Below are 8,876 nucleotides of genomic sequence, written 5' to 3' on the forward strand. Positions count from 1 at the left end.
GGTCTTCTCTACCTGGGCCAGTTAAACTGTAGTTTAATGGCACCTGCCTTGTAAACCTGGGTTCGGCGGGAGTGGAAGAGGCCCTTAGGGACAAATACGGAATCACCAAGTGGGCTTTCTCGTGTCCCATTGGTCTAAGTGATTCAAACGCCACAGAGGTGCCAGCGATTCTGTGTGAAATTTGGTTGGTTGATTTCCATATTTTCAGAGATGTAACAGTGAAAGGAAACTAGCTCAAATGTCATTCGATGGTTGAGCAACGAGTCCGTCTATCCTTGATGATTTGCCTATGTTATCGATGAAATTTTGGAGCGCATTGAGGGTCATAGGGTGCACCTTCAGCATGTTTGGAGGTCAGCTACATTCAATGCTGATCAGCTACTCAGGACGAAGTTGGGAGGCGAGCTCTTTGACTTCCATCCTTGGGTTTTACGGTTTTTTTCTCTTTTCCCTTTTGTCCTGATGTTTCTTCTCTTTCTATTGTAAACTCGACCACGTTGGTCTTCTACTAGAATAAAATCTCAACCTTTCAAAAAGAAAAGGGAAATGCTACTACTCCATCCAAACTAACTTGGTTTCAACATCGAGGGACATTTTCGATAGGACCCTTGACAGAGGGAAATTTCGACTCCAAGCTCTAATTAAAAAAATGTATTGTAGCCGGGGCGCAAGGAAAAAGTGGTTTCATCATGGTCTGGTTACTTCCACCGATGGTTGAGTAAGCTTCCTCTGCCCTCTCTTCCAATCAATATACCACTTGCACTTCCCTCTAAAAGGTCGAAAGCAAGCTGCTGCTTTCCTCACTATTGAGTACCCCGAATTGGTCCGTGCAAAGCCCTATACGGATATACATGGCTTTTTCCCTGTTTTTATTGATACCACTTTTTGAGCAGCCCCTTCGAGTTGGCCACGGGGCAACAAACAGCTTCTGACACCCCACACCATTGATACAGGATGGGGCTTGCTGATGCAGGAACATCCCCTTAGCATTCCTTAGATCATCCTTCCCTTCATGTCTCCTTAGTATAGGTTTTGTTTCATTTACACATGTAGTTAAGCATTAGTAGAAATAATATTGTCTTTTTTACTTGCATGGGCTTTCTATATAAGGCCCTTAAATCCTCATTTGCTATAGTTTTTGTTTTTGAAATTGAAATAAAGATCTGAGATTCCTTTTGGAAGGAAATCCTTTGCAAGCGCAAAGATTTCTGCATATGCGTTCTTGGAGAAGAAGATTTGAAGGATTGAATCTCTAGCTTTCTTCATAGATCCACCTACCTTTTCCTTGTTTAACGCATGGTGTATGAGATTTCTGGAGTTCTTCGGTCACCACGCAAGATTCATAGTTGAATCCTTGAGGAAAGATCTAGAAAAACATCAAGAGAAGATCAAATGGAAAAAACCTCTTTATAATTGTTCATTACCTTGATTGTTGCTGGAAATCCTAGAAATTTTATGAGTTTTAGTGATAAGTTCTTCTTCAATTCCAGGTTCTGTAAATGAACTTCCCATTGCTCAACATCATTTCAATTTAGTGAAACCTTTCTCAATGATTTGATCAAGTTTGGCCAAGAACGTTCAAGGTTAGTAGTCTTCATCAATGTGACAATGAATACATAAAACTAGGAGTCAGATTTGAGAGTTTTCTATGCTCATGTCTATTTCCTCTTATTTTAGTACTGACCTTCACAATATCTCAAACAATCTTGCTCAGATCTGTTCAGAAATCAGAGATCTCAATTAACTGCCATGTTGCACAATCACTATAACAGATTTTCTGCCATAGATTGTGAGACGGTTCTCTATGCAATGTTCCTTGGACGATTGCTTCCAAAACTCATTCCTAACTGCCATCTCGATTGTTAATCAAGTAAATCCATAGTATATGGAGAACTTTTATCAGATCTGTGTAGAAATCTCATCCTAAAGTTCAAAAGTTTTCTTGCTTGTATTTCTAAAAGCAGGTTGTCTGACTGGAGCTTATATTCTAAATTCCGGTCTTATTTTCCTAGTTTCTTGGAACCCTTTACTTAACAGATATTGACTGAATCTCATACCTAGAAATTATCAAAGAGAAATGCATAGTTCAAGGGCAAAACAGATCTGATATTTATTTTTGGATATCTCTCTTCACTATCCTCAAGATCACTTAATGATGAAACTTGAGGAGACTGATCTTTCTCAAATAGCGATTAGAGCTAAATTCCTTCAGTTTTTCTTAGTCCTTTTGACAATTCCCTATCTCTGAGTGTTGTACAAATATTAAATCAGAGTTTTAAGTCAGACCACCTCCTCTATCCTCGAGCTTCTGTGAACTCACCTGCATCACTTGCCCTTCAGCTTTACTTTGCCCTAACTTAGATGGGGGTGGTAGGAGCGCAACAAGCAAATCCTACTTAGATGAAGCAGCGCTTTCTACTTATTCTTTTTCTAATTTGCAATTTTCCATTTTAGTTGGATTTACCCATTTGCTTAGCTCTCAGTGTTATCAATTTTCCCCTTGTTTTTTTCCCTATTTTCCACTTAATGATTCTCCATGTTTGACTTGATTGGATTCCAAAATTTCCATCGTCCATCTAGTCCTCCGTTCATCTTGCGAATTAATGGCATTCAAATTCAATGACGGGAAAGATGAACTATTCATTTTCTTTTCTTTTTTGAAATGGTAGAATGATTTCATTAGATAAGGGAGCGGGCCGAGAAGGACCACTCCCGAAAGTACAAGAGAAACAATAAAAATAAAGATACAAAAAAACTCTCAAGGAGGGAGGAAGTCAAACCACTCTAATGTCATACGACTGACCCCATCCTAAGCCAAAGAATCCACCTCCCCATTGGCAGATCTCCGTACATGATTGAAAACAATAGTAGAGCCCGAGATTAGATCATCTATTTAATCAAAGATAGACGAAAATCTCCAAGGAGGCAACACCGCCCCCTTCAACCATCGAATTACATTGAGTGAATCACCCTCCACAATAATGTGATCCATGCTCTCTCTAACAAGTCTTTTAATACTATGATATACCGCCTTTACCTCAGCCTCCGAGGCATCACATACCCCAAGAGGGCCAGAATAAGCCCACACAACTTCGCTACAATCATCTCGACATAACCCGCCTACCCCGGGTTTCCAAAACTCGACCCATCTAAGTTAATTTTGAACATCCCAATGGGAGGGGCCACCCACTGCTGAGCAATCTGAGACCTAGCCTCCCTACTAAAGCAAACTTCTCTCCACCCCTCCCATAAGTCAAAGGCCGAAACGAATCGGAATGCAGGAAGACATCTTGCCCACGATATAGAGAGGGCAATAATTTTCATATATAGCCAGTATGGAGATTTAGCAACCCCCTCAAAAACTCTAGAATTTCTCTCTTTCCAAATCACCCACCATATTGCGAGCAAACAAATTTTCCACAACAATTTTCCTTTCTTTCTCCATTGCATAAACTCCCATTGATGCATCAAATCCGAAAAACCCAAGATATGCCAAACCTCAGAAATATATAGCTCCATATCTGACGAGAAAAGGAACAATGCATGAAGACATGACCCACAGATTCACCATCATCCAAGCATAGGGTGCAGGTGAACTATTCTTATTGATTGGAAAAGTTATTCAATAATTCCATGCTAAGTAAATTCAGTATAATAAAATCTTGATAAAGAAAGAATCCAACAAGAAAAGAAAGAAAGAAGTTATACCATTTCTTTTATAGATAAATTTGCCTATGGCTTTGACTTTCATGTGGCTCACATTAAAAGGTGAAATCTTAACAAGTAGTCAACTGGTCAAAAGGAAAATCATGTTGATCCTAATAAATTTTGTACTAGTTTAGAAGGGTAATCATTTGGGGGCCCCGTTTGGATACGCGAATTTTAGAATCTTGGATTTCCTCAAAATCGTAGGTGGGAGACAAGAGAAGAAGCTGGCCAGCCGTCATTTTCATATTTCTCGCCCTCCTTTCCGTTACCAAGATAACAGGAGATCATCCCATGTTTCCAGGCTTTAGAAATCTCAGGATGTGGGAGAGATTTCTAAAACCTGGATTTCTCACTCAAAATCCAAGAAACGTTGTCAGAACAACATGTAGCAGCTTGATCATGAACCCTCTTTTACATTGTTTTCAATCTAAAACCTGGATTCTAAAATCCGCGTATCCAAATGGGCCCTAAGTGTGAGCTCTACATGGAAGAGTCCATGTAGCAATGATAAAAAGTAGCCCCTACTTTTACCCACTTTCTCTAAAAAAGTATAGCAAGTTCACAAACATTTGGCGCTTACAATTTATTAGGCTAAATCCCTTCCTAGTTTTAATCTTGTTTCCTCCTTTGATCTGTGGTATGGTTGGAGAGAAGTATGGTCGAGTGTTGACCTCTCTACCCACATTGTTCAAGCTTGGGAACCGCAAAGGATATGTTAAACTTAATTTCGATGGTTTGAGTCTTGGTAATCCGGGGCCGGCCGGCTTCGGGGGAGTGCTTAGGGATGAGGATGGAGCGGTGAGGTGGGCTTTCGCGGGCCCATTGGGTTGTACAGACTCCAATGAAGCGGAATTTCAGGCGGTGCATCAAGGATTAAATTGTTGGACGGGGAGGATTTCAATCATATTGCGGTATAAGGAGATTCCAGCAATGTGATACGGTGGCTCTCTGTAGACACCCCATTTTGACCGAACCCCAATAACTTGATTTGGAAGGAAACCCTAGTGAACCATGGTCTTAGAGTCCTAAATTCGTTTATAAGGTAGGTTAGGGGTCCCTCTAAAGTTTCGTCCGAATCCGGCACATTTGCCTAGCAGACGAGCCGGGATAGTGTACACAAGTAAAGAAGGAAAAGACTGCATGAGGGGGCTGCCATTACCAATTTTCTATCTCACTAAAAGGGAGGGGTTGAAATTATCGAGATGGGTAGTGCTAATATCACGATAGGGATGTGCTGATATTGTTTATTAATGGGAGAGAATCAGAAGGAGAGATGTGCCAATATCCATTCCCCATGTTTAAATGTGTGAAGAGGAGAAGACAAATGGGGTTGTGGTTATTAAATTGGGGGTATGATAGAATTGGCCTTTTGTTATAGAAGTCATTCGGATGGGGCAAGTAAAAGGGAGGTTTTCATTTTCAAGATTGAGGAGCTGTCCAAAAAGGGGTAGAATATGTCATTTCCCTCATCTAAAGTAAAAGGGTGACGGTTTATAAAATCAAAGGTTGTGCCCATATCATTTCCCCAAGGCAATAAAATAAGAAAGGGCGGAGGAGGAGGTGCAACTACCGAGTGATGGTTGTGCTAATATCATTGCCCTATTGAAAAGAAGTAGATAGGGGAGTGAATCATCAGGCTAGGGGTGTGCCCATACTAGTGCTCATGTGTATATATACAAAAGAGAAAAAAGACTAATTGGATGGGTGTAGTTATCAAAGCTTTGGGGGTACTAAAATCAGCACACCCTCTTACTTTTATAAAAGGGCCATTCGGTTAGGGCATTGGAAGAGGGAGCTCTCATTTGGGCAAGAATTGCAGGGAGAGAGAGGGAAGGTTTTCTTCTCCTCCGGCAACGGTGCCGGAGCTCCGATCGCATAGCACCACCTCCACCATCAGCCACCACCCCATCTGTAACCCTCAAACCCTATCCCTTGTTTTTGCCCCCTTTCCACCTCCGGCAAACCCATTGATTCCGGCAAGCTTGCCGGAATCCGATCAAACCCAATCATCTTCTCCACATTTTCGCCTCCAACCTCCAGCAGATCCATCCCACCACCGATTTTAAGAGGAAGAAGGAGATTTGGATCTGAGATTTTGAGAGAAAATCTCAGATCCAAATCTGAGATTTTCAGAAATTAAGGAGGTTTTTCTTCATTTTTTTTCTTTTTTTGTGGGGGAAGAGCAGAGAGAGCATCGGAGAGAAGGGAGAGATCCGCAAGAGAGAGTAGAAGAAGGAGGATTTGCAGCCGCCGTCCATCATCCCCACCTCCGGTCACTTCTCCTCCTGCCGCCTGGTAATTTTGTCTTTTCGTCTGTGCTCAAAGCATGCTCCAATTTTTCGGAATTGGGCCTCGGCCGGGCGGTCCATGCGGAGCTTTTAAAGTCTAGAGATGTTACTGTTCCTGATAAGGTAGTGAACAATGCTCTTCTTAGATTGTATGCTGAATGTGGGGAGTGTTTGGATGATGCCCGCCAACTGTTTGATGATATGCCTCATAGAAATATTTTCTCTTGGAATACTCTACTTGTTGGGTTTGTCCGTTGAGATCGAGTTGGGGAGTGTCTGGATGTGTTTAGGAAGATGCAGAGTGAGGGTTTGAGTTTCAGTTGGGTTACTCTCACTATGGTTCTTCCTGCGTGTGCACTACTAACAGCCATTAGAAGTGGCAAAGAGATACATACTCAGATTGTTAGGGCAAGATTGGGACCTGATGTGCTGGTGCTAAATTCACTTATGGACATGTATGCCAAGTGTGGGGCTGTGGAATATAGTCGGAAACTGTTCGATGAAATGCTCGATAGGGATTTGATGTCGTGGAATATCATGCTCATGGGCTATGCGATTAATGGCTGTGCGAGTGAAGCTTTAAAGTTATTCAATGAGATGATTGACAAAGGGGGCTTTAGGCCAGATGGGGTCACCTTCATTGTCTTGCTTTCAAGTTGCAGCCATGCTGGGCTCGTAGAAGAGGGGCAGAGATTGTTTGAGCAAATGGAGAGGGATTTCGGTGTTTCACCGATGGTAGATCATTATGCGTGCTTGGTTGATCTGTTGGGCCGAGCAAGACTGATCGAGGAGGCACTAAATGTGATAGCAAACATGCCCAAGAGCCCAAGTGGTAGCATATGGGGGTCTTTGCTCAATTCGTACAGACTCTACAAAAACGTTGAGCTGGGAAAGACAGTGGCAAACCGGTTGTTTGATCTGGAGCCAAACAATGCTGGAAATTACATTATGCTATCGAACATGTATGCGGCAGCTGGTAGGTGGGAGGGTGTCAAGGAGGTGAGAGATATGATGAAAAAAAGAGGATTAAGAAAAGAGGTGGGATGTAGTTGGATTCAGATTGATAATAGAATTCATACTTTTGTGGCGGGAGGAAGTGCAGGGTTCCATCGTTCGGCAGAGTACAAAAGAGTTTGGAAGGAGGTCATGGAGGCGGCTGGTTATGTCCCCGACTAGCGTTGTGCTCCACGACGTACGTGAGGAAATGAAGGTAATGTGGGTGTGCGAGCACAGTGAGAGGCTTGCTGTCGTGTTTGGGCTCATCCATACTGGCATTGGCATGCCCATTCGGATCACTAAAAACCTTCGAGTCTGTTCGGACTGCCATTCTGCGATGAAGATTATTTCAAGGGTTGCAAAGAGGGTCATCGTCTTGAGGGACACAAATCGGTTCCACCATTTTGAGGATGGGGCATGCTTCTGCAAGGATTATTGGTGAATGCCATCCCAAACTCAAGGTAGATGCACTTGATATTTACACAACATCATGTCTGTTGATCTGCCATAATTAGCTCAGTTGTAAGTATAAACCAACATTGCTAATGCCTTAACTTCCACTCAATATTAATTAGTAAGGCTGTCTAATGTGAATAGATGCATTTTATGTGGTGGTGGGCGATGAAGGCGTTAGCCCAAGCTCATCCTTAGGGGACTTGCTCAGTCCAAGTAGAGCTCCCCTCCTTTGTATAGTAGACTTTACTAGTCTCTTAGATACCGATAGAAATTAGACCCCTACTAGGAGACATGCTATGTCTCATTAGGCCATGCTCCTTTGGAGTCAAGCCTCATTTGGAGCCTACCCTCAGGGAGGTTGCCTTGATTTTGACAAATAGTGTACCCCTAGGAGGCATGCCTTGCCTCATTTGTGGAGCCCCTATTTGGAGACAAGCCTTGTCTCATTTGAGGGTTTCCATTTTTAGAAGGCTTAACTAGCCTTATATTAGAGCAGCTCCTTTTTAGAGAGTCTTTGACTCATTCCTCCTTTAAGTTGTAGTATTAGAGAGCCTTTGGCTCATTGATCTTCTTTAGTGATTTTTTGTTAGAGAGTCGTTGACTCACTCGTCCTTTAGAAAGTGTTATTAGAAAGTCTTTGGCTCAGTTGTTTTAGTTGGTATTATTAGAGAGTCTTTGACTCATTCGTGTTTGACTCATTCGTCTTTGACTCATTCGTCTTTGACGCTTTCGTCTCTTAGTTGGTATTATTAGAGAGTCTTTGACTCATTCGTCTTTGACGCTTTCGTCTCTTTAGCGATATTATCGGAGAGTCTTCGACTCTTTCATCTTTTCTTGGTATTATTCGAGAGCCTCTGTCTCAGTTGTATTCCCTCTTTAGTGTTATTAGTTAGGAGTTTCTCCTTTAGAGTTGTCATTGAATACTTTGATTAGAGACTAACTCAGTCTTATTGGAGCTTTGCTTGTTTGAGATCTTAGATTCATTTTCTCTGTTCTTGGGACACTTCTTTATGTGTTGTGGTTCATCTCTTTGAGACACTTGTTGTTTGTTCGGGGTTTCCCTTTTTGATTTAGGGCTTTGCCCTAGTTTGTGGTTATGCTTGCGTGTTCCCTTGAAGGGTGAAAACATTTAAGAATCCAAAAGCATTGGAATATTTTAAAATCCCCAAAAAACATCAGAAATTCGAAACTCAAAAACATTTGAAAACTTTAAAAATGTCAAAAACATTTGAAAAACTTTAAAAATGTCAAAAACATTTGAAAAATATTAAAACCCTTAAATCATTTGAAGTGTTAGGTTTTAATTAGGAGAGTTCGTTCCGAACTACGTTGGCTTGATCCTCTTCCGAGGTACGTAGCGCAGCTCGGGATCCATATCCCAAGTCCAGCCAAACTTTTGTAAATAACATTTTAAATCTTTTTGAATAA

The 8,876-nt window shown here is 41.7% G+C and overlaps 1 pseudogene; it reads left to right on the forward strand.

Annotated features, from left to right (window-relative positions):
- Window positions 1-4,347: 4,347 nt before the first annotated feature.
- Window positions 4,348-7,547, forward strand: LOC143880614 (pentatricopeptide repeat-containing protein At3g14330 pseudogene; annotated as a pseudogene).
- The last annotated feature ends 1,329 nt before the right edge of the window (window positions 7,548-8,876 follow it).

The sequence above is a fragment of the Tasmannia lanceolata genome, unplaced genomic scaffold (assembly GCF_043159265.1).
Source record: "Tasmannia lanceolata isolate RefF3 unplaced genomic scaffold, GAP_Taslan_0.1 ptg000007l, whole genome shotgun sequence".
In the NCBI taxonomy this organism is placed as follows: domain Eukaryota; kingdom Viridiplantae; phylum Streptophyta; class Magnoliopsida; order Canellales; family Winteraceae; genus Tasmannia; species Tasmannia lanceolata.